The sequence below is a fragment of the Leptinotarsa decemlineata genome, unplaced genomic scaffold (assembly GCF_025532065.1).
Source record: "Leptinotarsa decemlineata unplaced genomic scaffold, Ldec_3_MD MMD2_tig00000882_RagTag_RagTag, whole genome shotgun sequence".
NCBI lineage: Eukaryota > Metazoa > Arthropoda > Insecta > Coleoptera > Chrysomelidae > Leptinotarsa > Leptinotarsa decemlineata.
This window is the reverse complement of record NW_027412556.1, coordinates 8,853,484-8,872,515: the sequence shown is the minus strand read 5'-3', so window position 1 is coordinate 8,872,515 and position 19,032 is coordinate 8,853,484. Positions and strand designations below refer to the sequence as shown.

General features: G+C 33.8%; 1 protein-coding gene across 3 annotated transcripts in view; it reads left to right on the top strand.

The window, feature by feature from the left end:
* Nucleotides 1-19,032, top strand: part of LOC111510530 (uncharacterized) — a 141,234-nt gene that overhangs the window by 5,338 nt on the left and 116,864 nt on the right. The window contains exon 1 of one of the 3 annotated variants that reach the window (XM_074174937.1): nucleotides 8,966-9,278. The exons of the other annotated variants lie outside the window; for them this stretch is intronic. The gene's annotated coding sequence lies outside the window, so the exon portion shown is untranslated. Of the gene's footprint in view, nucleotides 1-8,965; nucleotides 9,279-19,032 lie in introns of those variants that run through there. 3 annotated transcript variants of the gene reach the window in all.

The window sequence follows — 19,032 nt, the reverse complement described above, 5'->3', positions numbered from 1 at the left end:
ACCTATACCTTTTTTGATGAATATTCGTCATCAAGAGTTTCAACTATAAATTTGTCAATTTCTTCCTTTGTAAATACTTTTGATTTCTTAGGTTTATAATTACTGTTTTTTCCGTTTTAAAAATGCTACAAGCTTGAAAAACTTTGAAATGTCAATATTTTCTTTTATTGCAAGTGTCGATTTTAGCATGGAATAATTTGCTCACAATGTCGATACCTTTTTGCCTTCAGATTTCTCTTTGAAATACGGTAATAAAACTTTTTCTGTTACTTTACCAACTTTCCTTTCTTCACACCATGTTTTTACTTGGTTATATGCATTCATGTACAGTCTCTTTGATTTTTCTGGCAATAAATCACTACTTGTACTAGCTGCCACCACTCTAACTCCAGGCGGGGTACACATCATCTCTAAATCATCGTCACTTGAATTTTCACCCATTTTTCAATTAATTATATTGACGTTTTACTTATATAGATCTTTTGATTTCTTCAAAATGACATCTAAATTTGAATTAAAACCGCATTTGGCAAACTGACAGCAATAAAAATCATTGTAGGTACAGTGTTTGGTTGTCGTGGAAACGCCGGGAAACGTTTTCATGGCCTAAGTAGATGTTGCGCGCTTATCATCGACATCGCGTATTCAACATGGAAACTGTACCGTTTCAATTTGACATTCAACAATTCATAGCTGCCTTGGGTTATCATATAACCAAGGAATTTTTTTCTCACTACAATGCAGAATTGAGAAATTCTAAGTTCTGAACATACAGAAGCGATGAGAGAAGTGGAACATTGAAATATATCAAAAATGCAATGAGATATTTCCTAGATTCCTATCAAAATTTGACACATGCCAAATTTTTACATAAATAAAGCCAGTCTGATAGAAACATGCTCCACTCTACTTGATATTCCGATATATTCAACAAATTGTTAGAAAATCACTAATGCCAAAATTAAAATTGTTAATACCGCGGCTGAGAAAGCTATTATTTACCTCGCACATTATATCCTGAGGCGCGTAGCGCCGAGGGATATAAAAATGCTTGGTAAATAATAGCTCACTTTTCACCCTAGGTATATAATATACTATTATGTATTGGCCGAACGAATTCAATCATTCAATATTCGTTAATAATAAATGAAAATGAATGTTCATTCATTCAGCTATATTCCGAAGACTCCTGAAAGATAATGTAATATGATAATAACAATATTACTTATACGAATAAAGTATTTTAGTTTCAAATATTCGTCAACTTTGAATATATGTAACATTGTATTCAAATATATTAGAAAATACCACTTAAAGAACAATCTGTGCGCCATAGTTTTTCGAATCTAAATACTTCTTCGTTACAGGTACTTGGAGTAGAGGTAAATTTAGATGAATGAGCCCTTTCCTAGATACGTTTCCCCTTTTCACACTGATCCTAATAAACGATAATGAAACCGCTTCCAATTAGAGCTCGTACCTGGCCGGGATTTTTATCGTCCATTACGAGGATTTTAATTAATTTTCACGTTCAACATGTAGATGTTGGAGTTTTTATAGGGAAATTCTGGGATTTATTGAACAAATGGTAGACTTAATTGGATTGAAAAACGCTGTGATAGTTGAACCTTTGGTTCTATGGATTCAAATTATTGAAAGACGCTTTTGACTTTCCAATTTGTGTTAGTCGAGTTGCACAATTGATATTTCTCTGTATTCGCACGAACAATTGTCGTTTGATAGAATATTTTTGAAATGAACCTTTTTTTCTGATTTTTTACATTTTTTTCCGTCTGCTTTTTAAATCAGTTTTTCAGAAGGGAGTTTTTTCAACGGTTTATCTTTCTCGAAAAACTGAAGTGAATTTTTTGTCAGACAATCCAACATCACCTAAAACTATCCTTTTACGTGTTGTAAAATAACACATAGGTATTTCTTACCTGCTTGCGTACCTGCTAAAATCTCCTTACAAAAATATATTGAAATTGTTAAGTATCAAAAACGTTCTTTTCTAGTACAGGTACTGAAGCAGGTACCTTCACCATCTGTTGAGGATGAATACGTTTGCTTATAGACCTGTTTCAATACACAAATTGATAATTGAGCTGAGTATTATATAAATTTGTTTCGTTTTTTTCTTATTCAGTATAGAATTTTTTCATTCTGCCAGGAATCTCATTGTTTATTTTCGAAGAACAAAAAATATATTGGGGAAGAGTGACTTTCAATAAGGGAAAAAATAATTTTCCACATATACCAGAAGTATATGTAATAACACTTTCATCAGATATTGCCAAGTTAGCAACATCTATTCAGATCCATTCTTCTTCAGCAAACTGTATTTCTGTCTGATCTGATGACTTTCCACGTTCAAAGAGAGCGCTCTTTATTGCCATGAGAATTTTTTTAGAATCTTGAAGGAAGAAATTAATGAATTATCTGTTAATAAAAAACATTTTTGATAAGGAGCTTTCAGTAACATGCTCTAAAAAGAAGAAAATAAATTGCGAATTAATTCTGACCGACCAAGTGATTACATTACACAATATTACGCTGTCCGAAAAATGAAGTGAATTTTAATTTTTCTCAAAATATATTTGTATATTTATTAATTTCTATTTTGCCCCCTTCAGAGTACTCCGCCTCAGATATAATACAGAGGAAAGAGTCGCATACACAGGAAAAACTCGCGTGGAGCCAAATCAGGTGAATGAGCCACCGCATTCACCTGATTTGGTGCATGATTACGGTGTTTTGTCCGAAAAATTACGAACAAGCAGTGAAAAGTGAGCAGTTTCATTATCGTGGTGAAAAAGCCATGTCAGTACTCCTTATTGACCATACGAGCATGTGACAAGAAATTCTGTTACTCTACGCTACAGTAATCGAAGAAAACAGTATAACCTTGACATTTGCTCATGCGGCGGTTTTTCTAGTCAAAATTTTGCAATTTTCGAAAAAACTTCGCTGCCATATGCCAACCGAGATGCCGACATCCTCAGCAACTCCTGTGATAGCCACTAGACGAGTCTCCATAATGATTTTCTTCACTTTCTCAACAATTTCATCGTTTGTTGATGTGCTGGTGAGAAGCTTGTGTCACTTGTAAATATTTTTCCGACTGAAAGTACAATCACCATATGCCACTGTCAACATTTCAAGTGTCTTTGAGTACCCGATTCCATTTTTACATAAAATTGATGCGAATTCTTTGATCATTTTTTGTCGATAGCAGAACATCGCCGAACATGCAAAACACTCCTGGTAGTCAGGTGGTTCAACGTGGGTGCTTTGTTCACTCACTGGAATTGACTGCCGTGTTGGTCGGTGCTTCAAGACCCAGTCTGAACGATCGATTTTGCTAAACAGCTAAACTAAACATGCTAAACAGCTGAAACAGAATTATAGGGAATTCCTTGACGGAACAACAACTACTTTCTTTGTATCACTCTCAGGTTGCATCCAATTAATATGACATATGCATGTGGGGTTACTCTACATTGGCATCTGAAAAATTCATAGTACAAGATACTGCGAATAGTAGCTGGAGTAAACAGCACTTTTTCTTGTAGGAGTGTATTCAGGCAGTTTAGGGTTATGGCTCTTGTAAGTCTTTATATTTTTGAATTGTCTCTATATATTTTTAAGAATAAAGATAAGTTCTTGCGGAATTCAAAAGTCCATGATGTGAATACGAGGCAAAAATAAAATTTTCATATTCCGTACTGCAAGTACAAAATTTCATCAGACTTGCATCTGTGATGGCAAAAATAATTTATAAATATACAGGGTGTAACTAAATAAGTGTCAAACATCTGAGGAGTGGATTCCTCATCGAAAAAAAGATAGGATCTTTCATATGAAGAAATTTCATTGGAGCATCCTTCTTAAGATACAGCCCCTTAAAGAGGGTACATAAAATTTGTATAACAATTTTTTTCACAAGCACTAAAGAAGTTACAATACTGAAATTAACCTGACGTTTTGTACTACCAAAAAACACTTAGCCAGTTATTTATTTGGTTTACCCCATGTCTCTTGGGTTTTTTGCCCAAAATAAACCAGTTCTCAGCAAAAAATTATAAATGCGAAAATACGAAACTAATCAATCTAGTAAGTCGCTATTAGCGATAGTGACAATTGAATTGGTATGACGCTGTCAGTTTGTGAAAATTCGAAATTGAATTAATACTAATTGTGTGTTGTTGTTCTATTCTTAATTTGTTACTTCAATAATTCACTTGTTATTAAAATGGCATACACAAATAAGGAAATGGCTTATATGCATTACGTTTACGGTCTGTCGCAGGGGAAGTTTCTAGAAGGTATGCTGAAATGTATCCTCAACGGCAGCATCCTTCACATAGAATATTTGCTCGACTTCATCAACGATTACGAGAATATGGTTCATTCAACAAAAGAACGCAGGATTGTGGTCGCCATCGAGAAGTACTAACACCACAGCTTGAGGAAGCAGTACTTGATTTGATTGAATAACAACCTACCTACTACCAGTACTAGAAAGATTGCTTTCCAGCTAAATGTTGATCATATTACGGTATTTCGAATTTCAAAGGAACAAATCTTATACCCTTACCATCTGTAACGAGTACAGGCACTGTTACCGCGAGACTTTCCGAACCGTCTTGAATTTTGCAATTGGATGCTGGAAATGGTTAGAAGAAATCGTGACTTTCTGAAGACGATAGAATTCACAGACGAATGTAATTTTTCTCGGGACCAGATTATTAATTTTCATAATTACCACATATGGGCTGATGAAAACCCTCACGCTATTCTCGAAACTAACCATCAAGAACAGTGTGGCTCGGTGTTATTGGGGATGATTTAATTGGGCCTCATTTTCTTCCTCCTTGATTTAATGGAGAGGCATACGTTCAATTTTTAAGAGAAGTGCATCCAGTACTGCTGGAGGAAGTTCCTTTGGGCGTCAGAAGGGATATGTTTTTTATGCATGATGGGGCTTCCGCCCATTTTAGTCGAGTAGCACGTCAGCATTTAACTGAAACATATACAAAACAGTGGATAGGTCGAGGAGGACCATAGAACTGGCCCGCTCGATCCCCGGATCTCAATCGTCTCGATTTCTCTATTTGGGACCACTTACAGCATTTGGTTTATCCTACTCCTGTTCGCGATGTAGAGGACTTAAGAAACCGCATCATCGATGCGTACAGGGTAATCAGAGAGACTCCAGGAATATTTGAGCGAATACGTGGCTCAATGCGCCGACGTCTAGATGCATGCGTAATGTCTGAAGGTAGACATATTGAACATTTACTATGATTTCTACATGTTGTGTGTTTTGTTATTAATAAATTAGTTTTGTTTATCACCCTTTAATCGTTTAATGCAGGTACTGTCTACAAAATAACAATAAATCCAGTTCGCATTTATGACGATGTATCTCTGTAGTTGTTCGTAAAATATGCATTTTTAAATGGTAAACAAATAATAAGACAGAAAGTTACATTGGAAATAAATTTTAGGGGTTGCGTTTTCCACCCCTTACAACCATGGAGTAAACCAAATAAATTACTGGTTAAGTGTCTTTTTGGTAGTACAAAACGTCAGGTTAATTTCAATATTGTCACATTTTCAGTGCTTGTGAAAAAATTGTTATACAAATTTAATGTACCATCTTTAAGGGGCTGTATCTTAACAAGGGATGCTTCAATGAAGTTTCTTTATATGAAAGGTCCTATCTTTTTTTCGATGAGGAATCACCTCCTAAAATGTTTTACACTTATTCAGTTACAAAAATATATAAAGGAGGCACGCAAATTCAATGAATTTAGTAGAGAGCTGAAAATATTCTTAATTCAAAGATGTTTTTATACTTTAGCCGAGTTTTTTTCTTTTTTAATGTATGACGTTTGTAAATGTATGTTTACGATTCTTCAATACTTTTTACTTATTTTGTATTTGATCTCTTATTATTTCATTTCATTTTCATAATCATTTGTATGAGTTAATTATATACACATAATATATGTACCTACATCAATTGTCCTCGAACTTATGATTATATGTGTGAAATTTGACGATTCCTATACAATAGATTCCTCAAGCATACACTGTTTATGCGTGAGGAGGCAATTGTATAGCGAAACACGTGTCGCGGTTTTTGTAAAACCCTTTTTAGTGAAAATCATACAATAAATTCTAATAATTAGATTTTTCAATATGGATTTTCATCAAGTATCGGTCAGTTCTATTCAATGATTCTCATACATGTATTATATCTTTCCAATGAAAAAAAATTACTACCTAATATTATTATTATGTACGCATGAATATACGTAGCTCACGAAATTTGTATATTCACCTGATTTTTTGAGCGGCCCACTATTGATGACGTACTAATAGTCGATTTTCAAATGGTGAGCAGTAAATGATCCCTCAAAACAAGTAACTCCATGACGTGCTACCTTTTTAGTCATAAATGAATGTAAATTATTGTTAAGTTTTCCCCTCGCCTCCGACCTAAATGTTTGTCTGTCTCCACGTGATGAACTTAAGAATTTACCGAACGGTTTCTCATTCGTTTTTCACCAAAGAATGAAGTGATCAAGGTAATTCAGTAATGTTTCGTGCAAATTGGGAAATTGGTTGCTACCTGTGCGAAGCCCAGGAGCTTCCATCGATGCAAAACTGAACATTTCGTGTACTTCATATATGCCCTTTACACCACACAACTGATAATAATACCTCAGGAATGTTTACTAAATCGAAACTATCGCGCGACAAAATAGATTTAAGTAGCCTCACACATCGATGCGACACGCGTGATGAAGAAAGGTTGTTAGAAATCACACGTTAAAAGGTAAGACCTCGTTAGTCCTTAGCTCGCACAAGTTTCTCAACTTCTGAGAGCTGTCGTTCGTATGGGGGCGACAGCTGATTAATGGAAAAACAGATTTTTTTTAATTGCGTTGCTTTTTTTCGGTTGTTTTTTGTCATGTGTTTTCTTCAGTTAGATAGGTAGTTGTTTATTGCGAAATTGAATTTGATAGTTAGTGAATGTCATCATACATCGTAACAAATAAAAAAAAGCAATCCACCTCCAACATTCAAATAAAAAACAAAAACAGTGAGCCAGTAACAAGCTTAGATCAAAAATTAAATATTTTCAGTGATTACTTTGCCAGCATAGGTTCTGATATGACTGAAGAAATAGACAAAGTTGGATCTCTAGCTAACAATTTCCTCAAAGACCAAACCATACAATCAACACTATTTTTGAAGCCAGTAACGCAAAACGAAGTAATTGAAATGATATCAAAACTCAAAAACTGCTGTTCACCAGGTCCCGATGGCATATCCTCATTATACATAAAAAATATACATAAATAACTGATAGAGCTACTAGTACACACCATCAACTTAACTTATTGACAAGGAAAACTACCACATCAGTGGAAAGACTCATCGGTGACTCCTATTCATAAAGCCGGCAAACGCGATTGTGTAGAAAATTATAGGCCCCCATCTCTGTTATAAATAATTTTGCGAAAATTTTTGAATTTACACTTGAAAAAAGATTGATGAATTTCTTTTGTGAAAATCATGTAATATCACAAAGTCAATTTGGTTTCATAGCAAACTCTAGTACTGAAAGTGCTGTATTAGATATGATTGAAAATATAGTAATGGCATTGGATAGCTCTCAAAAATGTTTGACGATTTTTTTGGACCTTGCCAAAGCTTTCGATACCGTAGCACATGACAAGCTTCTGAATAAATTATACACATACGGTATACGGGGACCAACTCTACTTTTACTGAAAGACTACTTAACTAATAGAGTACAAAAAATAAAAATCGATAACCAACTCAGTAATTCTACGGAAGTCAAAATAGGAGTTCCCCAAGGAAGAGTACTAGGACCAATTCTGTTTCTTATTTATATAAACAGTTTAAGTACGATACAAAACTTCAAAGGGCATCTCATATCATATGCAGATGACACGGCTATTGTTATTACAGGGGACTCATGGGAAAATGTATACAAGGATTCACAGAAGGTATCAAGCGATGTAAGGCTATGGTTAAATTATAACCTTCCAAGTCTGAATGTTAGTAAAACAAAATTTCTAACTTTCTCTTCACTACAAAATGATTAGCCGGAAAAAAATACTCTGAGTATACATCAAACAGGGTGTGAAACACAAAATTGCTCTTGTCCATTGATAGAAAGGTTGATAAATATAAACTATTCAGGTATTATAATAGATCAGCATCTGAGATGGGACGCCCACTACACTGAATGTAATTTTCAACTGATACACACTCTTCTATGACTCTATAACTTATTACTTATTGTTTCTTATTTTCTCTTCCCCATTATCCTACCAACCTAACTAATATAAAATAATTCTTATGATAAATTTCAAATTCATCTACTCAATATTATCAATATTATCATTATTATTTTTCGAAACTCGCACTGTAAAAAAAAGTAAATTAAGATACCCAAATGGAAGAATGGGACATTACGATACAAGCATTCATTACTTAGGTATGTTTGATGTTTCCTTCGTGTTTACGATGTATTTTTTATAGTAGATATTGTACCAAACAAAATATGGAATAAATCAAATCAAATCATTATCATTAGTTACAAGCTGATGCGAAACTATAACAGAATAAAAGGTGTCAGGTGAAGCAAAAAAAACTTCTAAATTCCAACATTAGAAATTCAGAACCATCCTGGATGTTAATGCACATATAAATTTATTCAGCACTCATTTCCAGAACATCATTATCTGTCAGTTGTCGATTAAGATATTTCATCGGCAAGAAAATAACTAGCCTCCCTCTGCGAAAGCTATATTTATCTTCATAATATTTATAGCATTATACCATATGTTTTCACATTCGGCCAAATGAAAGTTGCAAAAAATGTTTGGGTTAATTTTCCAGTTTGTTTCATGATCTATGTGAACTCGGTTATCCAAATATTTCGACGACATTGAATTTGGAAATATCGTGGGAAACTACTGAGAAATGGGAAGTAGATTGTGATATTTTCAAGGGTTCTGTATACAATAAAGTAAAATAAATAGTTGAATAAATATGTGTCATATACAATCTATTGATCACTTGATATACCATTGAACTTCGTATCTCCTCGAAATTAATAAATGTTTTTGTTGAGTTGTTATACTCTGTGTCCGTAAAATAAAAGTGATAAATGTTTAATATGAATACAAAACACTAACAGACATTGGCACCGTAAATTGAAAATATGACAGGTACGTATACCTATAGAACAGCCACTTAAATATGATTTATTGCTCCGCTGCTTGAGGAAATAGACTATAGTGTTTTATCAGCTTGTAACCAATAATAATAGTAACATTTACCCGAAGAATAACAATTTCAATTTCAAAATAGGTGAGTACCTATCTGCCTGAAGACAACACAAAACAAAAATGCAACCTTCACCTTCAAAATGATTCGTTGCTTGAAACAAAACAAACGCAGTTGCAAATTTTCTTCATCATGCCGTCGCCATCGGTTTGTGACGCCGCTTGAATTCATTTTATCATGTTTAATTTTGCGATAACTCCCGATATATTTTTTTACATTGACTGGTGTGAAATGCAGTCATAATGTGCTCGAAATATTTAAGGTAACTAACGTATTGAATTTGATAAGAATTAATATTGTATCCATCTAAACTGGTATTCAATTACCACATAATACGTGGGCATTTTCAAGAATGTAGTGTAGTGATGTTCATCACTAGCCGAACTTTATATTGGTTTTCAGTTGAAAAAAATATCGTTTGATATAGACTTAACAGATGTGGAAGAGAAGGGATTAATAGGGATCAGTATTAAATACTTTTAAGTGAAATTTATTATGCCCAAAGAAATATGAGAATATAAATAGTGTTTGATATATGAAGCGAAGAAGAAAGGAAAATATTCGAAAGAACAACTGTTGTTCGACCAGATATCAAATTGAAACTACCACATGTGTATTATATTGTGACTTGAAGATCTGTATGAGTGGTTATGAAAAACCAAAGGAACTTATAAAATTATATAAATATTTCCACATAAGAGTCAAGATGAAAACATAAATTATGCTTGAGTTATAAAATTCCTTTTTCATACCTAGACTCCAATATGTTTTAGAAAACCAACGTTATTTCAATAATACGGCGATAGTGTCATTTTAAGTTATTGTCAAATAGGGCCCATTGGCACAAAAAAATCGTTTTAGGTTATAGGTACTTACTCTCTACTTCAGTGTCGAATAGATCGGGAATATAAAAGTTGACTTGTAGTTCTTGACCAAAAACGCCGGACAAACGGAAAAACCTTTTTCCGGAAGAATGAAAGAGCATATAAATAGTTTTTGGAATGGGAAGACAAATTCAACATTTGCGAATCATCTTACACATTGATAGTATTTGAGTTATTTCGAAAATTATTTCTTTTGTATTTCCGTAAAAACCACGTGGAAACGTGGGTTTATTTCATTCGTGAAAAGTATCTACTATCAGGAAACACTTAGAAGGTGTAGAACTCAAATCCAAATTTAAATGATTGTTTTGAAAACGAGGACACCAGGAAAGCTCCGAGTGAAAGTTATATTCTCATTTCAGAAAAAATAAACCATGAAATTTCAATTTACTTTCATTCCGTTGCACATTTATTAATTTTCTATTCCAGGTAAAGTACTTTGCGATAAAGTTTATAATACAGTGTTTGGATTTATGTAGGTGTAATTGGAAACCTATTTTGAATAGCGTATTTGACGCCATAGCATTGGTAATCATATAGTTTTGCGGCAAAAATTAGTTATGATCAATTACAACAGCTAGTTCATAATAATATGTTCAAAGTTGTAAAGTTTTCACTTTCGATTTCATGTTTGGTATCAGTTAGTCTATTTACTGTTGTTAGTGAACACCACAAATGTGACTGAGAAGGTACCTAGATTTGAATTTTTTTTCTATGATAACCAGATTATTTCAATTTCCAATCACGTCATCAGTGGAGTGTTCTCAATCATCATGTGAGTTTTTACGAGGATTCCACTACTGGGAAGAGAACTTTTATACATCCATACGCTAAGAGGCTTCGTTTTTAAACTTTTTCAAAATTTTGTCATACTCTCCGTGCATTTTTGAAGGTATCAAGTTCAAACCTGGCACCATACTTTCTTTCATTAACGACTGATAAACGGCTATAAAAATATTAAACTTCCTATAGGTTCTTGATTCCGTTTTTTTCACGACGTCAAAGGCAACTCAAACAAAAAACACAGACTACTGTGAAAAAAATTGTTTTATATGGAGTTTAGATTCTTGAATTTTCTCCTAATATTCAGTGACGAATAGAACGAAGTTATTGGGAAACATAGTATTTTTAATTCAGACTTCATGACAAACGAAATTACCTACAAGAACAAACTAAACTTATAGAAATGATTGGAAAGTGATTTTTCAACAAATTTTGAAAAGTAAAAATGAAAGAAATAGCAAAAATAATTCAATTTGGATGTCTTGTCACTGAATTGCATATTCTTTCACACATTTCGGAGGTATTTTTTTTAATTTCTGGCTTTCTACTTTTCCTGCTTCAAACAAAATAAAACGTGGGAATTTTCTAAAGAAAGAAAGAATTCTATACAAAGATAAATTGGCGAATGTAGCTGGGGTAGGAGATCATCAAATACAAGTGGTAAAAACATGGAAAGTTTTATTTCTCATTTTTTTCTATACAAAGATGTGTATACACATTTTTGTGTAGACACATCGTTGTTTAAACTTCATACAAAGTTGGGCATACACTTCTTTTCTTCTTTGGAAGATTTCAACTTTTTTTGTATGGAGAAATTTATATTGGACAAACCGGGAAAACTTTTTCCAAAAGGGTAAAATACAATAGAAGTACTTTTTAGAATGGAAAGACCAGGTCAACATTTTCGAATCATTTTTCGACAAAGAGGCTCGAGTTTAATCACGATTATGACCTACTGCATTTGGAAGAGAAAGATTCAAAACTCACCCTTTTGGAATGTTCAGAAATCAAAAGATGTAAAAATTCGGGAATTTTGCCTGATGATTCGAAATATTTGAATAGTTGAAAAAATGATATTTAGGAAATATTAATTTATATTTTGCACATACGAGTATTTGACTCCCTTGTCTGGTATAATTAAATGAATGTTATTCAGAATGTTCAACTTCACACTTGCTGACTAATATTCAAATTTCTCCAAAAAGATGAATGTCTCCAAACCGGATATAATGTCAGTAGAATCAATGGGGAATGTTCCTCAATTTGGGTTATTACAGCAAATGCAAGTTTGAACAAGTTTAAACAAAATAAAACGAAAATTATCTTTATAAATCAACAATTAAGGCAAAATATAAATTATAGTTCAATACCACCTCCACAAGCCACATAAACAACAGTTGTTTTGTTATTTATTTATATAGAGGAAGATAGGTTAGGTGCACAAAATGTCATATGTCACAGAATGTCTTGGAACTCGGAACATAAGTGAACAGAACAGCACGGCTCTGAAATATGTCATCTTTGTTTGTCTCATACAGGAAACAGATTCATTGTCCTTTATTAGCTATAACTATAACTATAATAGAAACGAATCCCTTCAAATGTTGAATGCATTATTTCATTCCTATTCTTTAAGTATATGAATAATTTTTCAAAGAAAAAGGTTGAAATGATAAGTTTAAAATGCGTTGTTTTAGAGCTCTTTTATGAGAACTACTTGATTTTCGTCAGGAGGAACATTCCCCATTCCGCTTTCTGCTTCGATAAGTTTTTTGGGGGTTGAAACGGATACCAATCAATATGTCTTGGCACCATCATGTCCCTGGTATTGCAAACGCTGCTTCCCAAAAACTTGGAACACTGTTCCGAACCAGAAAACTGTACACACCTCAGCAACTTCTGTTTTTTCATAAAGCTCAGATCAGACCTTCTTTAGAGTTAGGTTAGGTCCAAAGTGAGTGGGTCTATTCGACCCTCCACCGCATCCCGCAATGGTTCATTGTGGCTCACACCTATTCACATTTGACCCAATGAACCCAGCTTCTTAACGAAGCCGATTAGTTTGTATAGTGAATGGTTTCTCAAGTCAGATGGTGAGATTACGGTTCTGCCGAACTCTAAAAACTTGATTCGGTCCCCAGCGGGGCAGGCACAAAGTATGTGCTCTGCTGTTTCATCATTTCCCAAACAGAAATGGCACACACTATCTTCCGACAGTCCGAGTTTCTGCATATGATGATTCAAATGATAAGAAGGCCTGTTAGACATATCATAGTTCATCCCTACTGTAGTCCAACAATTGTTTGGTATTGAGCTTCGAAGTGTGAATAAACGCCTTGGAGTGAGCCAATCCTGGAAGATTCTGCCAGAAGTCCATAAATCTTCTTGCCATCCAGGTGTTTAGGCAAAGCCTAAAGCGATGCCAATGACAGGTTCTGGTCCAATGAAGCTTCTTGCAGAACCCTCCTTTGCAAGGAAGTCAGCATCAGCCTCATTGTCTTCTAGGCCAGTATGGCTAGGAATCCAGACCAGAGGCAATCTGTTAAGTCTTCCTATAGAGAAGAGTCGTTTTTGGCAATTTGCTACCAATTTAGACGTTGTTCCGTAGAAGCCAAGTTCTTTAGAGTACTGTCCTCATAAATGGAGCTCCGCCCCTAAGCATATCCTCAAGCTGCTAGATTCCATCCAGAAAAGAGCTATTCGCTTGATTGGAGACAGAGTGTTCAGTTGACTTGGCACATTTGATTCCACCAAGAGCGATACATATCACAAATGCATGACGGATTGTGGCTGCTCATCGTTTGAGGTTCAACCCAGTACATCTCCAACTTCACTGTTCACGAACTTCTTCATTCAGCGATTCAAATCCAATGTGAATCGCTACTTTCGCAAAGACACTGCTCTTAGAATGCCTTAAGGACTTTCGTGTAGTGCTTGTGTTTCATCCTCAAAAAAATATGGAGCACATTTTTCATTTTCTCCCGAGTAGGTCATTGACTTACTCAACCCTAAAGATCTGATTCATTGGACACTTTGATAATTAATGAATGTGTCGATTGTGAAGATTAGTTGCAAACTGTGTTATCTTGTATACATTTTCATAACAAATCAAACGAGGTTGTTTAATGTTTACATGTAGACCGAATCATGTTACGCGAAGGAAGTAAAACCCGATACGCTTCAATTAGATGATGACTTGTTTCAGATATTCTACGAAAATGTATGTGACATTGGTACATCTGTCAGGTATATTTTTTATTCAGTTCATTGCCACTCATCCTGACCATGTTATTATATTGGAAAACAAAGATATCACAGAAAGTGTGTTGAAGATTATTTGGGTAACTACCTACACAGAATCAGGAAATAATATGACAGAGTATTGATAAAACTAGCAGAAAACTCGGCGCAAATATACATCAGCAAAACAATTGAATGCACTGCAGAAATATGATTCATTACATCATTATAACCTTCAACGTGGACAGTATATAATAAATATATTGAAAGGGTTATATTTCAGGAGAGATCAGTCACTCGTCCTTCGAACACTATTCGCAATAGTATTTTTCTCTCAATTTTCCAGGATTTGTGGAGTTATTGCCATGCAAGCCCTCATTAGTGTTGCAATTAGTCAATATTGCCAAAAGTTGAGCCAAATACCTTGTTTCTAATGAAGCCCCATGAAAACATAAACCGTGGATTACCGGCAATATTAAAATTATGATGAGAGAACGCGATAAAAAACTTAAAAATTCAAACGAACCAAGAACATTCGCGATTTTGAAGACTACAAATACTTTAGAAATTTCACTAATAAATCAGTAGAGAGGGAGAAAAAAGCCTATTTGAATTTTCACATAAGCAGGCATACTAATAATGCATGGGACACCTTAAAAAAACTCAACATATATTATAAGAAAAAGAAGAACGGTATTCCAGATCATCTTTCAGATGTGAATGACATAAACGATTTTTTCCTAAACTCAGTTCCCACTGCCGGTAAAGGCTCGGACTTTGAACAGTCCCACACAGCACTAGATATTCATGGAATATTCCCTGTATATCATAAAACGAATATATACATGCTTTTAGAATATTCATAGAATATGCTTGAATGCATATGGCAGGATTATTCCCGAAAGAATGTGCATAGAATGTCTATAAATGGATTATTCTCCCTTGAATATTCTAAAAATATTGTTGATTGAATATACCATATGGTATATTCTTAGAATATATCCCCACGATATATTTTGGAATATTCTATACAATGGAATTTTGAATTATCTTATAATAAGGTATTCAAATAATTCAATATTATTAAAAACAAAAATATTTGAAGATCTTAATCGAATGCATAACCTAATGTATATAACCCTGATAGTGTTAACCAGCCTTTGAACTCAACGCGAAGATTCTGGATGAATGGCTCCAACAGCAACTGTTGGAAACGACAAAAAATTTGAATGGGCCAATAAATGAACCAATTGCATCAATAAATTGGTTAATTCTCATCCTATTTGTCTTTTTGTATTTAAAATTATTTAATTACAAAGCGAAAAATCCTGGAAACAGAGAAATGGGGAAGTGAAGAATTGGAGTAAACGTTTCTCATTGGTCAATTGAAGTGTAGCGCGCGACAGTCGAATAAGCTCTGTGAAAGCGACTGTCCCTTAATGCATGGTACATTTGCGTTAAATTCGACATTTGATTCAACATGGCGGTTGACGTGGCAGGTTCGTGTGTGTAATGCATGGTGTGTTGGTGTTATTATCAAAGTATAATTCTGTCACGTTCAGTGTACCATTTATAATTTGGGGTTGTCCAATTTGCAGTAGGTACAGCGAATAGTTTGATTTTGGATCTTCAAACAGGAGAGTTGGATATATTCAGTCTTCAAGAAAAGTAAGTAAAATGCAATAGTATCGATAATAAAGTCATGGTGATTAACATACTATACCTCATTTTAGGTTCGAGGAGAGTTGGTGTGTGGGATTTGTTGGATTGACTAAGTACATGTTTGAACTAGAGTGATTTCAGTTGTGTATCTTCAATAGAGAAAAGTAAGTGAATAACACATTCTTTTTTATCATTTGTTTTCATAATTTTTATCACTCGTTTTCAAGATAGTATCAATTTGCCCAAAAGGAAACAGAGTGGTACTTGGTACAGGCAGGTGCGCCAAGGAACTGAAAACGTAGTGAGTACTTTTCAACAAGACAATGCAAGATGCTCTCCAAATCATAAAATGTTGTAAATGTTTATGAGTAACCTATGCGAAAAATATCTATTTGATTTTTAGTCCAGTTTTATTGTGCCACTTTCAAATAGTGATAATGAACGTTAATGTACATTTTGTTCCAGGTATTACTATTGAAACACTGGCTGATGCATTGTTGGACAAATATAAGGAAAACTATTCTGGTGAGCAAAGTTTGGATAACTTTAAGTAAGTGAAATTCATTGAAGAACCCATCATACCACTCATTTTAAATACTTCATTTGTGGGTTTATTTTTTTCAAGTGAGAAACCTAACCCAACCTATTTCTTGATGTAATACACTTTTTCTTTTTTAAAGAAATGATATATTTATTATTTTTTAATTAGTGCTGATGAATTCACAGAGTTGTTATTTTAGTATACATTTGTTTGAGAGTAGGAACATCCTAATTTGAATACATTTCTAATATTTGTAATATGACAGTATTCAGGAATATTCTATTCAGTGAATAAATATTTTGAATTAGATTTTTTTATTTTTAATATTGGTTGAAACGTCAAATATTTCAGTGTATATTGTTTTTAAAATATATTTGTTTATGAATATTATGTGTTTTATTACTTGTGTGAATCTTGTATCAAAATGCAATATATACATGCCTAATAGCGGTTACTCGTCACATTCTTGGAATATTCCAAATATTTCTAGAATATTCATAAAATATATATATATATATATATATATATACACAATAGAGAAACACCATAGAATATTCTTTATATTCCTACAATAAACTAAGAATATCCTGAATATTTTATGAATATTCCTCGGGTTCTATTTCTGGAATATTCTTAATAGAATATACCTTAGATATTCTAAGAATATTCCCAAGGAATATTCTTAAAATATATCAAAGATTCGCCAGGAGCACTTCCAGGGAATATTCTCCAGAAGATATATATATATATATATATATATATAATATATATATATATATATATATATATATATATATATATATATATATATATATATATATATATATATATCCATGGCATATTCATAGCATATTACAATATCCTTAAATGTATATTCATGAAATATACCTGGAATATCTATTGCTATGTGGGGTATTACAATGGTCGACTTGTTGGTCCCGATGTAAGTTGGAGTTTTAGCAGAATCGAGAATAACGACATTTTCAAGTATTTACTGGCAGTAAAGACAACGGCTGCAGGTGCTGACGGTCTCAACATAAAATTCATCATATTATGTTGTCCATTCATAATTGAATATATCTCTCACCTCTTGAACTTCTGCATTGAATATTCAGTATATCCAACTCAGTGGAAATTGACTAATGTGATCCCATTACCGAAATGTGAGGTGGTCAGTGAGCTCAAAGACCTGAGACCAATCAGTATTTTACCCGTTGTCTCAAAATTATTAGGAAGAAGTATAAAAGATCAACTTGTGGAATTCTTGGAAACATATAATATTTTGCCGGATACTCAATCTGGATTCAGAAAAGGACATAGCTGCGCGACAGCCCTTCTGAATGTGACAGATCGTATCTTCCAGGCAACTGACTCGGGAATGATTACTGTTCTAGTTCTCTTAGACTATTCGAAAGCTTTCGATACTCTAAATCATTCTGCGCTGAAACATATTCTGAAATATATTGGACTCTCAGAAGAATCTGTTTTGTTTTTTGATAGCTATCTAAGTGGTCGAAAGCAACGAGTTGTACTCAATACTAGGATTTCTCAAACAAGATAACTGACATGTGGGGTTCCACAGGGATCCATTTTTGGACCAATTCTCTATGTAATTTTCACAGCATTTTTCAAAAATGTTGTCTCGCATTGTTATCTACAAATGTATGCGGATGATACTCTGGTGAAGTATTCCTTCCACCCATCAGACATAATGAATGGTTGTCAGAAAATCAACGAAGACTTTGATAGAATTTTCAAAATATCCAAAGATCATTCTCTCTCATTGAATCCATACAAATCTAAGGCAATGCTGTTCGGGAGGCGAAATGACAGACTTCTTCACCAAAAAAATGTTTGTGTTACTATCAATAACATTTCTGTACAGTTTTGTGATGTGGTGAAGAATCTTGGGCTCTGGATAGATTACTCCTTACGATTCGAAAAGCATATATCGGAATGCATTCGTAAAAGTATCTGGAAACTGAAAATTTTGTTTGGATCTCGAGCCACTTTGAATTTGAATCTTAAAAAATGCTTTGCGAGTCTCTAGTTCTTTCTACTTTTACTTATTGCGATACAGTCTTGCGTAGCTCTTACCTTACGGCAACATCTACGCAAAAAATCCAGAAAATCCAAAACTATTGTCTCCGTTTCATCTATGGCATTCGTAGGCGTCAACCTATCAGTGAAAAGTTACGAGAAGCCAGGTGGCTAAATATGAAATCTCGGCGAAAACTTCACTGCTCCACCTTATATCACAAAATAATCACTACCCAAACTCCCTCCTACCTTTATAGAAAGATACTGTTCCGCAATGACGTTCACAATCTTGATATAAGATCAAAAGGTACTATAACACCACCAATCCATAAATCATCATTGTTTGAGAGAAGTTTTTCCTATAATATATCGACTACTTACAATGCTATTCGGAATGATTTCAAGAATATGAAACTCTCCTCCTTTCCAAAAAATTTGTTTGACTTTATGAAATCCTCTAATATCTAGAAAGCGGTTATTTGAATC